Source organism: Trachemys scripta, chromosome 21 (genome assembly GCF_013100865.1).
Source record: "Trachemys scripta elegans isolate TJP31775 chromosome 21, CAS_Tse_1.0, whole genome shotgun sequence".
Taxonomy (NCBI): domain Eukaryota; kingdom Metazoa; phylum Chordata; order Testudines; family Emydidae; genus Trachemys; species Trachemys scripta.
The window spans coordinates 18,895,376-18,908,818 of record NC_048318.1 but is presented as its reverse complement, the minus strand read 5'-3'; the positions used below and the strand labels follow the sequence as shown (position 1 = coordinate 18,908,818).

Genomic DNA, 13,443 nt, shown 5'->3' with positions numbered 1-13,443 from the left:
GACTCAGGTTGGGCGTAAACAGAGCCCTCACCAAACCAGACACTTATCTCACTGATAGCGGCGCCTCCTCAGCTCCCAGATGGACGGCTTTTGTGGGCATCAACAATGCTCAGAGTCTCAATGCTCTTGCTCACTTTCCATCGCATGAGTGCGGTAGACTCTGAAGCGTGACTTCGTTTTCCTTGGTACTAAACCTAACAGAGGGTGGGAAAACCAAAAAAATTAGCATCTCCGTCTGCAATGTCGCGTAGTCTCTTCATTTCACATCTCCACCCTCAACCCATCTCCCATTACTATGTTACAACTGCAACTAGAAGGTACCCATTGTAACGGCACTCAAAATACTCACTTTCCTCAGGAGATTCTTGTCCCTTCTCCCTTCATCCCAGAGCCTCATACCCAACGAGGAAGCACAAGGCCTGTGAAGAAAACTACAGTGAGTACAGATGAGGAATTCACAGCACTGACCTCTTACTCACAGCCAGCGATGCAGAAGGCAGAAACATGAGGCCTATTCACGTCTCCTTAGAAGGATGTCCAGACTGCTCAGGTCCACTTCTGCCATATTCCTGTCCAGCTAGGGTCTTGGACAATTCCTCTGCAAACTAATAAAACCAAGCAATAACTATCACTACACAGAGCTCTATTGGTGTGTTGAATCTTGCCCTCATCCCTGCCTCTGTCTCCCATTCCATCTACATCAGCCCCACTCGATGAACAGAGACCGAGTAACCACAAACAGTCACAGCTCCACTTTAGCGCCCACTGCCCCGCATGGTTTTCGTCTGCTCCTACTTCTCCGTGGCTCCCAAGACCTGGCTAGGATGCACACCTAGGACGGATGCTCGTGGTCCTACGAAGGGAGACGGCATGAGGAGAGGAGAGGAAAGAGACTGAGAAAGTTGTCCAACACACTAGAGGAGAGAGAGAGACAGAGAAAAAAAATGGGAGGAACGCAAGCAACTCACCACCTGAGTCATCCTCCTGGATGCAACCTTCCGCTGCCGAGGATGCACCACATCTGGGCAGAGAAATGAGCAGCCCCTGAAAATGGGGACCTTGTCTCTCTCGTAACCACAGCTGGTTAGGAACCATTTCTTACTAACCCAGCCCCAGCTAACGGGGCATCCCTACTTGGAGCCAGTGGGGCCCTACGCAGACCCCTCACCAAACCACACACTTATCTCACTGACAGTAGCAACTGCTCCACTGCCAAGTGGACGGCTCCAAACTTGCATCAACAATGCTCATAGGCTCACTGCTCTCGCTCGCTTTCCATCCGACGAGGGGAGTAAACTTTGACGTTTGATTTCTTTTCCCTTGGCACTAGACCCGGCACAAGGAGAAAAAACAAATAAGTTACCACCTCAGTGGGCAGCGTCGCGTAGGCTATTCTTTTCGCCTCTCCCCCACAGCAGCGCTGCGCACCGAACCCTCCCCCGCATAATACCCTTAGCACTAGAAGTGAAAAGCACCCCTTGCAACGGCATCCGAAATAATCACTCTGCACAGCAGACTCTGGCCCCTCCCCAGCTGTAAATGCACAGAACCCCGTACCCAAGAAGAAAGCTCACGGCCTGCAAAGACTACAACAGCGAGCTCAGATGGGCAATTCAAAGCACCGACCGCTTACTCACAGCCAATTATGCGGGAGTCAGAAAGCTGAGGACTGTTCATGTCTGCTAACAAGGATGTCCAGTCTGCTCATGTCCACTTCTGCCACTTTCTCCTCAGGATAGGGCTCTTGGAAAATTCCTCTGGAAGCGCAGCTGCAAAAGCCAAGCATGAGCCATCACTACTTAAAGCTCTATTTGTTGCTTCAAATCTTGCCCTCATCCTGGCCTCCCTCTCCAACCCCATCTACATCAGCCCCACTCGACGAACAGAGACAGAGATGACACCAACAGTCACAGCCCTGGATGATTTTCGTCCCCTCCAACTTCTCCATGGCTCCCGAGACACAGCCTGTGGGGATGCACACATTACACAGCTGCCCGTGTCTTACGAAGGGAGACAACACGAGGAAAGGCAAGGACAGAGAGAGAGATAGAGGGTGTGTGTTGGCCAATGTACTAGAGAAGACAGACAGAGAGAGAAAAACATGGGAGGAAAGCAAGCAACTGACCACCTGGAGTCATCCTCCTGAATCCAACCTTCCCCTAGGGAGGACACACCGTTCCTGGCCAGAGAAATGAGCAACCACTGAAAATAGGGAACTTTTCTCCCTCGTAACCACAGCTAGTCAGGAACCTTTTCATACAAACCCAGCCCTACCGTACTGGGCTTCCCTACCTGGACTCAGGTTGGGCATGAGCAGAGCCCTCATGAAACCAGACACTTATCTCACTGACAGCGGCGTCTCCTCGGCTCCCAGATAGATGGCTTTTGCGTGACATCAACAATGCTCAGAGTCTTGACTCTCTGGCTCGCTTTCCATCCCATGAGGGCAGTAGACTGATGTGTGACTTTGTTTTCCTTGGTACTAAATCCAGGTTGGGGGGGAGGAGGGGGGAGATTAGCACCTCCGTCTGCAATGTCGCGTACTCTCTTCATTTCACATCTCCCATATCCCACGGCTCCACCCTCAACCCATCTCCCATTACTAAGTTACAACTGCATCTAGAAGGCACCCATTGTAACGGCACCCAAAATACTCACTTTCCTCAGGAGACTCGTCCCTTTCCCAGCTTTAATCGCAGAGCCTCGTACCCAACGAGGAAGCACACGGCCTATGAAGAATACTACAGCGAGCACAGATTGGGGAAGGAGGCCAGGATGGGGGAAAGATTTGAAGCACCAATACAGCTTTGTGTAGCGATGGCTCATGCTTGGCTTTTGCAGCTGCACTTCCAGAGGAATTTTCCAGGAGCCCTAGACCGAGGAGCAAGTGGCAGAAGTGAACATGAGCACACTGGACATCCTTGTAAGCAGACATGAACAGTCCTCAGCTTTCTGACTCCCACATAACTGGCTGTGAGTAGGCGGTCAATAGTCTGAATTCCTCAGCTGTGCTCGCTGTATTATTCTTCACGGGCCGTGTGCTTCCTCGTTGAGTACGGGACTCTGCGAGATTACGGATGGGGAGTGGCCAGAGTCTGCTGTGCAGAGTGACTATGTCGGGTGCCATTGCAAAGGGTGCTTTTTGGTTGCAATGCTAAAGGTGTAAAGGGAAGAGGGTTGAGGGCGGAGCCCCGTCGTGGGGGAGAGACAAAAAGAAGGGCCTACGAGGCGTTGCCTACTGAGATGGTAACTTGCTTGGGTTTTTTTCCCCTTGCACTTGGTTTAGTACCAAGGAAAAAGAAGTCGCGCGTCAGAGTCTACTGCCCTCACGTGATGTAAAGTGAGGGACAGCAGCGAGCCTGTAACCCCTGTGGATGCCAGGAAAGAGCCGTCTATCTGGGATCCGAGCAGACGCCACTCTCCGTGAGATAAGTGTCTGGTTTGGTGATTGCTGTGCTCGCGGTCCACCTTGCTTGTGCTAGGGACGCCCTGTTAGCTGGGGCTGGGTTTGTAAGAAATGGTTCCTGACAAGCTCTGCTTACTAGAGAGACAAGGTCCCCATTTTCAGGGGCTGCTCATTTCTCTGGCCAGGAGTGGTGTGTCCTCCGCCACAGAAGCTTGCATCTAGGAGGATGACTCCAGGTGGTGAGTTGCTTGCCTTCCTCCCATCTTTCTCTTTCTCTCTCGGCCAACACACAGCCTCTCCCTCTCTCTCTCTGTCCTTGCCTTTCCTTCTGCTATCTCACTTCTTAAGACAGTGGTAGGCATGCTAGGTGTGCATCCCCACAAGCCAGGTCTTGGGAGTCGCAGACGAAAAGCATGCTGGGCAGTGGGTGCGAGAGAGGAACGGTGACGGTCGGTGTTATCTCAGTCTATGTTCATTGAGCGGGGCACAGTGAGAAAGTTGGCCAACACACTAGAGAAGAGAGAGAGAGGAAAAAAAATATGGGAGGAAAGCAAGCAACTCACCACCTGAGTCATCCTCCTGGATCCAACCTTCTGCTGCGGAGGAGACACTGTTCCTGACCAGAGAAATGAGCAACCTTTGAAAATAGGGACCTTTTCTCCCTCGCGACCACAGCTAATCAGAAACCTTTTCATACAAACCCAGCCCTACCGTACTGGGCTTCCCTACCTGGACTCAGGTTGAGCGTGAGCAGAGCCCTCACCAAACCAGACACTTATCTCACTCACAGCGGCGTCTCCTCAGCTTCCAGATGGACGGCTTTTGCATGGCATCAGCAATGCTCAGAGTCTCGACGCTCTGGCTCGCTTTCCATCGCATGAGGGCAGTAGACTCTGACGCGTGACTTCGTTTTCCTTGATACTAAACCCAGCAGAGAGGGGAAAAAAACAAAAAAAAATTAGCATCTGCAATGTCGCGTCGACTCTTCATTTCACATTTCCCATATCCCACGGCTCCGCCCTCAACCCATCTCCCATTACTATGTTACAACTGCAACTAGAAGGCACCCATTGTAACGGCATCCAAAATACTCACTTTGCTCAGGAGACTCTCGTCCCTTCCTCTGCCTTAATCCCAGAGCCTCAGAGCCAACGAGAGAGCACACGGTCTCGGAAGAAAATGACAACGACTACAGATGAGGAATTGAAAGCACTGACCTCTTACTCACAGCCAGTGATACAGAAGGCAGAAACATGACAACTATTCACGTCTCCTTAGAAGCATGTCCAGGCTGCTCAGGTCCACTTCTGCCATATTCTTGTCCAGCTAGGGCTCCGGGACGATTCCTCTGCAAACTAATAAAGCCAAGCAAGAACTATCACTACACAGAGCTCTATTGGTGCTGAAAATCTTTCCCTCAGCCCTGCCTCCCTCTCCAGTCCCATCTACATCAGCCCCATTCGATGAACAGAGACTGAGTAAACACAGACAGTCACAGCTCCACTTTAGTGCCCACTGCCCCACATGCTTTTCGTCCACTCTTACTTCTCCATGGCGCCCGAGACCTGGCTTGTAGGGATACATACCTAGCACGTCTACCACTGTCTTACGAAGGGAGACAGCAGAAGGAAAGGGAAGGACAGACAGACAGACAGAGGCTGTGTGTGGGCCAAGAGAAGAGAAAGATGGGAGGAAGGCAAGCAACTCACCACCTGGAGTCATTCTCCTAGATGCAACCTTCTGCGGCGGAGGACACACCGCTCCTGGCCAGAGAAATGAGCAGCCCCCAGAAATGGGGATCTTGTCTCTCTCATAAGCGCAGCTGGTCAGTAACCATTTCTTACAAGCCCAGCCCCAGCTAACAGGGCATCCCTAGCAGGACCAAGGTGGACCGTGAGCACAGCAATCACCAAACCAGACACTTATCACATGGAGAGAGGAGTCTGCTCGGATCCCAGATAGATGGCCCTTGCCTGGCATCAACAGTAGTTACAGGCTTGCTGCTCTCCCTCACTTTACATCGCATGAGGGCAGTAGACTCTGACGCGTGACTTCTTTTTCCTTGGTACTAAACCCAACACAAGGGGGAAAAAAACAAGCAAGTTACCATCTCAGTAGGCAAGGCCTCGTAGGCCCGTCTTTTCGTCTCTCCCACACGACTGGCCTCCGGCCTCAACCGTCTTACCATTACACCTTTAGCATTACAACCAAAAAGCACCCCTTGCAACAGCACCCAAAATAAACACTCTGCCCAGCAGACTCCGTAATCTCTCAGAGCCCCGTACCTAACGAGGAAGCACACGGCCTGTGAAGAATATTACAGCGAGCACAGATGAGAAATTTAGACCATTGACCACTTACTCACAGCCAGCGATGCAGAAGGCAGAAACATGAGGACTATTCATGTCTCCTTAGAAGGATGTCCAGGCTGCTCAGGTCCACTTCTGCCATATTCTTGTCCGGCTAGGGTTCCTGGACGATTCCTCTGCAAACTAATAAAGCCAAACAAGAACTATCACTACACAGAGCTCTATTGGTGCTGGAAATCTTGCCCTCATCCCTGCCTCCCTCTCTAGTCCCATCTACATCGACCCCATTCAATGAACAGAGACCGAGTTAACACCCACAGTCACCACTCCACTCTCGCACCCACTGCCCAGCATGATTTTTGTCCGCGACTCCCAAAACCTGGCATGTAGGGATGCACACCTAGCACGCCTGCCCATGTCCTACGAAGGAAGACGGCACAAGGAGAGTAAAGGAGAGGAGAGACAGTGAGAAAGTTGGCCAACACACTAGAGAAGAGAGAGAGAGAGAGAGAGAGAGAGAGAGAGACAGACACGGGAGGAAGGCAAGGAACTCACCACCAGGAGTCATCCTCCTAGATGCAAACTTCTGCTGTGGAGGACACACCGGTCCCGGCCAGAGAAATGAGCAGCCCCTGAAAATGGGGACCTCGTCCCCCTCATAACCACAGCTAGACAGGAACATTTTCTTACAAAGCTAGCCCCAGAGAACGGGGCATCCCTACCAGGAGGAAGGTGGGCCGTGAGCAGAACAATCACCAAAACAGATACTTATCTAACTGAGAGTGGCGGCCGTTTCCCTCCCACTTCGATGGCCTTTGCGTGGCATCAACAATGTTCGCTGTCTCATCGCTCTGTCTCGCTTTCCATTGCATGAGGGCTTGAGACTCTGACGCATGACTTCTTTTTCCTCGGTCCTAAACCCAGCACAAGGTGAAAAACAAATCCATTACCATCTCACTTGGCAACGTCTCATAGGCTCTTTCTTTCGCCTCTCCCGCACGGCGGGGCTCCTCCCTCAAACATCTTCCCATTACACTTTTAGCATTACAACCAAAAAGCACCCCTTGCAACGGCACCCGACAGTCACTCTGCACAGCGGACTGACTCCTCCCCAGCCGTAATCTCACAGACTCCGTGCCCAATGAGGAAGCACACGGCCTCTGAAGAATACTACAGCGAAGACAGATGAGGAATTCAGACCATTGACTGCTTACTCACAGCCAGTTATGCGGGAGTCAGAAAGCTGAGGACAGTTCATGTCGGCTGACAAGGATGTCCAGTCTGCTCATGTCCACTTCTGCCACTTTCTCCTCAGGATAGGGCTCTTGGAAAATTCCTCTGGAAGCACAGTTGCAAAAGCCAAGCATGAGCCATCACTACTTAAAGCTCTATTTGTTGCTTCAAATCTTGCCCTCATCCTGGCCTCCCTCTCCAATCCCATCCACATCAGCCCCACTTGATGAACAGAGACTGAGTTAACACCGACAGTCACAGCCCTGCATGATTTTCGTCCCCTCCAACTTCTCCATGGCTCCTGAGACATGGCCCTTGGGGATGCACACCTAGCAGGCCTGCCCATGTCCTACGAAGGGAGACGGCACGAGGACAGGAGACGAAAGAGAATGAGAAAGTTGGCCAACACACTACAGGAGCGAGAAAGAGAGAGAGAAAAAAATGGAGGAAAGCAAATAACTGACCACCTGGAGTCATCCTCCCGGTTCCAACCTTCTGCTGCAGAGGAGACACCTTTCCTGACCAGAGAAATGAGCAGCCCCTGAAAATGGGGACCTTGTCTCTCTCGTAACCACAGCTGGTTAGGAACCATTTCTTACAAACCCAGCCCCAGCTAACGGGGCATCCCTACTTGGAGCCAGTGGGGCCCTACGCAGAGCCCTCACCAAACCAGACACTTATCTCGCTGACAGTAGCGACTGCTCCACTGCCAACTGGATAGCTCCTAACTTGCATCAACAATGCTTGCGGGCTTGCTGCTCTCACTCGCTTTCCATCCGACGTGGGGAGTAATCTCTGATGTTTGATTTCTTTTCCCTCCGTACTAAACCCAGCACAAGGAGGAAAAAAACAAGCAAGTTACCATCTCAGTGGGCAACGTCTCATAGGCTCTTCTTTTCGTCTCTCCTACATGACGGGGCTCCGCCCTCAACCCTCCCCCTAACACTTTTAGCATTACAACCAAAAAGCATCCCTTGCCACAGCACCCAAAATAATCACTCTGCCCAGCAGACTCCGGCCCCTCCCCAGCCGTAATCTCTCAGAGCCCCATACCCAACGAGGAAGCACACGGCCTGTGAAGAATACTACAGCGAGCACAGATGAAGAATTCAGACCATTGACCGCTTACTCACAGTCAGTTATGCGGGAGTCAGAAAGCTGACGACTGTTCATGTCTGCTTACAAGGATGTCCAGTCTGCTCATGTCCGCTTCTGCCATTTTCTCCTCGGTCTAGGGCTCCCGGAAAATTCCTCTGGAAGCGTAGCTGCAAATGCCAAGCATGAGCCATCACTACACAAAGCTCTATTGGTGCTTCAAATTTTGCCCTCATCCTGGCCTCCCTGTCCAATCCCATCTACCTCGGCCCCACTCGACCAACAGAGACCGAGTTAACACCGACAGCCACTGCTACGCATGATTTTCGTTAGCTCTTATTTCTCCGTGGATCCTGAGACCTAGCCTGTAGGGATGCACACTTAGCACACCTGCGCGTGTCTTACGAAGGGAGACGGCACGAGGAGAGGAGAGGAAAGAGAGTGAGAAAGTTGGCCAACACACTAGAGAAGAGAGGGAGAGAGAGAAAGATGAAAAAAAATATGGGAGGAAAACAAGCAACTCACCACCTGAGTCATCCTCCTGGATCCAACCTTCCGCTGCGGAGGAGACATTGTTCCTGACCAGAGAAATGAGCAAGCTCTGAAAATAGGGACCTTTTCTCCCTCGTGACCACAGCTAGTCAGAAACCTTTTCATACAAACCCAGCCCTACCGTACTGCACTTCCCTACCTCGACTCAGGTTGGGCGTGAGCAGAGCGCTCACCAAACCAGACACTTATCTCACTGACAGCAGCGTCTCCTCAGCTCCCAGATGGACGGCTTTTGCGTGGCATCAACAATGCTCAGAGTCTCGACGCTCTGGCTCGCTTTCCATTGCATGAGGGCAGTAGACTCTGACGCGTGACTTTGTTTTCCTTGGTACTAAACCCAGCAGAGGAGGGGAAATACAAAAAAAAATTAGCTTCTCCGTCTGCAATGTCACATCGTCTCTTCATTTCACATTTCCCATATCCCACGGCTCCGCCCTCAACCCATCTCCCATTACTATGTTACAACTGCAACTAGAAGGCACCCATTGTAACGTCACCCAAAATACTCAGTTTCCTCAGGAGACTCTCGTCCCTTCCTCTGCCCTAATCACAGAGCCTCGTATCCAAAAAGGGAGCATCCGGCCTGGGAAGAACACGACAGCGACTACAGATGAAGAATTCAAAGCACTGACCTCTTACTCACAGCCAGCGATGCAGAAGGCAGAAACATGAGGACTATTCACGTCTCCGTAGAAGGATGTCCAGGCTGCTCAGGTCCACTTCTGCCATATTCTTGTCCGGCTAGGGCTCCGGGACAATTCCTCAGCGAACTAATAAAGCCAAGCAAGAACTATCACTACACAGAGCTCTATTGGTGCTGGAAATCTTGCCCTCAGCCCTGCCTCCCTCTCCAGTCCCATCTGCCTCGGCCCCGCTCAATGAACAGAGACTGAGATAACACCGACCGTCACCGCTCCACTCTCGCACCCACTGCCCCGCATGCTTTTCGTCCGTGACTCCCAAGACCTGGCTTCTGGGGATGCACACCTAGCAAGCCTGCCACTGTCTTACAAAGGGAGATAGCAGAAGGAAAGACAAGGAGAGAGAGAGAGAGAGAGAGGGGCTGTGTGTTGGCCAAGAGAAGAGAGAGAGAGAGAAAGAGAAAGATAGGATGAAGGCAAGCAACTCACCACCTGGAGTCATACTCCTAGATGCAACCTTCTGCAGCGGAGGACACACCGCTCCTGACCAGAGAAATAAGCAGCCCCTGAAAATGGGGACCTTGTCTGTCTAGTAAGCACAGCTGGTCAGGAACCATTTCTTACAAACCCAGCCCCAGCTAACAGGGCGTCCCTAGCAGGAGTAAGGTGGACCGCGAGCACAGCAATCACCAAACCAGACACTTATCTCATGGAGAGTGGCGTCTGCTCGGATCCCAGATAGACGGCTCTTCCCTGGCATCAACAGGGGTCACAGGCTCGCTGCTGTCCCTCACTTTACATCGCATGAGGGCAGTAGACTCTGATGCGTGACTTCTTTTTCCTTGGTACTAAACCCGGCACAAGGGGGGAAAAAAAAACAAGCAAGTTACCATCTCAATGGGCAACGTCTCATAGGCTCTTCTTTTCGTCTCTCCCACAAGACGGGGCTCCGCCCTCAACCCTCCCCATAATACCTTTAGCATTACAACCAAAAAGCACCCCTTTGCAACGGCACCCGACATAGTCACTCTGCACAGCAGACTCAGGCCACTCCCCAGCCGTAATCTCACAGAGTCCCGAACCCAACGAGGAAGCACACGGCCTGTGAAGAATACTACAGCGAGCAAAGATGAGGAATTCAAAGCACTGACCACTTACTCACAGCTAGTTAAACAGGAGGCAGAAAGCTGAGGACTGTTCATGTCTGCTTACATGGATGTCCAGTCTGCTCATGTCCACTTCTGCCACTTTCTTCTCAGGATAGGGCTCTTGGAAAATTCCTCTGGAAGCGCAGCTGCAAAAGCCAAGCATGAACCATCACTACACAAAGCTCTATTGCTGCTTCAAATCTTGCCCTCATCATGACACCTCTCTCCAGTCCCATCTACATCAGCCCCACTTGATGAACAGAGACCGAGTTAACACCGACAGTCACAGCCCTGCATGATTTTCGCCCTCTCCTACTTCTCCATGGCTCCCGAGCCATAGCCTGTGGCGATGCACACGTATCACGCCTGACCGTGTCTTATGAAGGGAGACAGCATGAGGAAAGGCAAGGATAGACAGAGAGAGATAGAGGGTGTGTGTTGGCCAACATACTAGAAAAGAGAGAGAGAGAGAGAAAAAACATGGGAGGAAGGCAATCAACTCACTACCTGGAGTCATCCTCCCGGAGGCAACCTTCTGCTGCGGAAGAGACACTGTTCCTGACCAGAGAAATGAGCAACCTCTGAAAATAGGGACCTTTTCTCTCCCGTAACCACAGCTAATCAGAAACCTTGTCAAACAAACCCAGCCCAGCTGTACTGGTCTTCCCTACCTGAACTCAGGTGAGGCGTGAGCAGAGCCCTCACCAAACCAGACACTTATCTCACTGACAGCGGCGTCTCCTCAGCTCTGAGATGGACGGCTTTTGCGTGGCATCAACAATGCTCAGAGTCTCGATGCTCTCGCTCGCTTTCCATCGCATGAGGGCAGTAGACTCTGATGTGTGACTACTTTTTCCTTGGTACTAAACCCAGCAGAGAGGGGGGAAAAAACAAAAAATAAATTAGCATCTCCGTCTGCTATGTCGCATCGTCTCTTCATTTCACATTTCCCACATCCCACGGCTCCACCCTCAACCCATCTCCCATTACTACGTTACAACTGCAACTAGAAGGCACCCATTGTAACGGCACCCAAAATACTCACTTTGCTCAGGAGACTCTTGTCCCTTCCTGAGCCTTAATCTCAGAGCCTCGGACCCAACGAGGAAGCATATGGCCTGGGAAGAAAACTACAGCGACTACAGATGAGGAATTGAAAGCACTGACCTCTTACTCACAGCCAGTGATACAGAAGGCAGAAACATGAGGACTATTCACGTCTCCTTAGCAGCATGTCCAGACTGCTCAGGTCCACTTCTGCCATATTCTTGTCCGGCTACGGCTCCTGGACGATTCCTCTGCAAACTAATAAAACCAAGCAAGATCACTACACAGAGCTCTATTGGTGCTGGAAATCTTGCCCTCAGCCCTGCCTCCCTCTCTACTCCCATCTACATTAGCCTCACTCGATGAACAGAATCCGAGTAAACACAGACAGATAGTGACAGCTCCACTTTAGCGCCCACAGCCCCGCATGCTTATGTCCGCTCCTACTTCTCCATGGCGCCCAAGACCTGGCCTGTGGGGATGTACACCTAGCATGCCTGCCTGTGTCCCACTAAGGCAGACGGCACTAGGAGAGGAGAGGAAAGTAGAGTGAGAAAGTTGGCCAACACACTAGAAAAGAGAAAGAGAAGAGAAAGATGGGAGGAAGGCAAGGAACTCACCACCTGGAGTCATCCTCCTAGATGCAACTTTCTGCTGCGGAGGACACACCGCTCCTGGCCAGAGAAATGAGCAGCCCCTGAAAATGGGGACCTTGTCTCTCTCGTAAGCGCAGCTGGTCAAGAACCATTTCTTACAAACCCAGCCCCAGCTAACAGGGCGTCTGTAGCAGGACCAAGGTGGACCACGAGCACAGCAATCACCAAACCAGACACTTATCTCACGGAGAGTGGCGTCTGCTCGGATCCCAGATAGACGGCTCTTCCCTGGCATCAACAGGGGTCACAGGCTCGCTGCTGTCCCTCACTTTACATTGCATGAGGGCAGTAGACTATGACGCACAACTTCTTTTTCATTGGTACTAAACCCAGCACAAGGGGGGAAAAAGCAAGCAAGTTACCATCTCAGTAGGCAACGTCTCATAGGCTCTTCTTTTCGTCTTTCCCATATGATGAGGCTATGCCCTCAACCCTCCCCATTACACCTTTAGCATTAAAACCAAAAAGCCCCTCCCCAGCCGTAATCTCACGGAGTCCCGTACCCAACGAGGAAACACATGGCCTGTGAAGAATATTACACCGAACACAGGAATTCAGACCATTGACCGCTTACTCACAGCCAGTTATGCGGGAGTGAGAAAGGTGAGGACTGTTCATGTCTGCTTACAAGGATGTCCACTTCTGCCACTTTCAACTCGAGATAGGGCTCCTGGAAAATTCCTCTGGAAGCGCAGCTGCAAAAGCCAAGCATGAGCCATCACTACTTAAAGCTCTATTGGTGTTTCAAATCTTGCCCTCATCCTGGCCTCTCTCTCCAGTCCCATCTACATCGGCCCCCACCAAATAAATGCCGACAGTCACAGCTCCACTTTATCGCCCACTGCCCCGCATGCTTTCCGTCCACTCCTACTTCTCCATGGTGCCCGAGACCTGGCTTGTGGGGATACACATCTAGCATGCCTACCACTGTCTTACGAAGGGAGACAGCACAAGGAAAGGCAAGGACAGACAGAGAGAGAGAGATAGAGGCTGTGTGTTGGCCAAGTGAAGAGAGAGAGAAAGAAAGAGAAAGATGGAAGGAAGGCAAGCAACTCACCATCTGGAATCATCCTCCTAGACGCAACCTTCTGCTGCGGAGGACACACCGCTCCTGGCTAGAGAAATGAGCAGCACCCGAAAATGGGGACCTTGTCTGTCTAGTAAGCACAGCTGGTCAGGAACCAGTTTCTTCTGCCACAGGACAGCACTCCTCCCCCAACCGTCCCCCACATTAAGCCTTCAGCACTACAACCAAAAAGCACCCCTTGCAACAGCACCCGATATTATCACTCTGCATAGCAGACTCTGGCCTCTCCCCAGCCGTAATCTCACACAGCCTCATAGCCAACCAGAAAG

The 13,443-nt window shown here is 51.6% G+C and overlaps 3 long non-coding RNA genes across 3 annotated transcripts; all 3 read right to left on the bottom strand.

Moving 5' to 3' along the window:
* Positions 1-6: 6 nt before the first annotated feature.
* On the bottom strand, positions 7-2,117 carry LOC117868648. The gene is made up of 3 exons (XR_004643684.1): positions 1,638-2,117; positions 469-1,326; positions 7-194 (listed from the first exon to the last, which is right to left on the bottom strand). It is a non-coding gene; the product is annotated as an uncharacterized LOC117868648 (long non-coding RNA).
* A 1,736-nt stretch (positions 2,118-3,853) lies between these two features.
* LOC117868647 lies at positions 3,854-6,199 on the bottom strand. The gene is made up of 3 exons (XR_004643683.1): positions 5,761-6,199; positions 4,624-5,474; positions 3,854-4,327 (listed from the first exon to the last, which is right to left on the bottom strand). It is a non-coding gene; the product is annotated as an uncharacterized LOC117868647 (long non-coding RNA).
* Positions 6,200-10,179: 3,980 nt separating this feature from the next.
* LOC117868649 lies at positions 10,180-12,569 on the bottom strand. The gene is made up of 3 exons (XR_004643685.1): positions 12,052-12,569; positions 11,552-11,689; positions 10,180-11,247 (listed from the first exon to the last, which is right to left on the bottom strand). It is a non-coding gene; the product is annotated as an uncharacterized LOC117868649 (long non-coding RNA).
* Between the last annotated feature and the right edge of the window lie 874 nt (positions 12,570-13,443).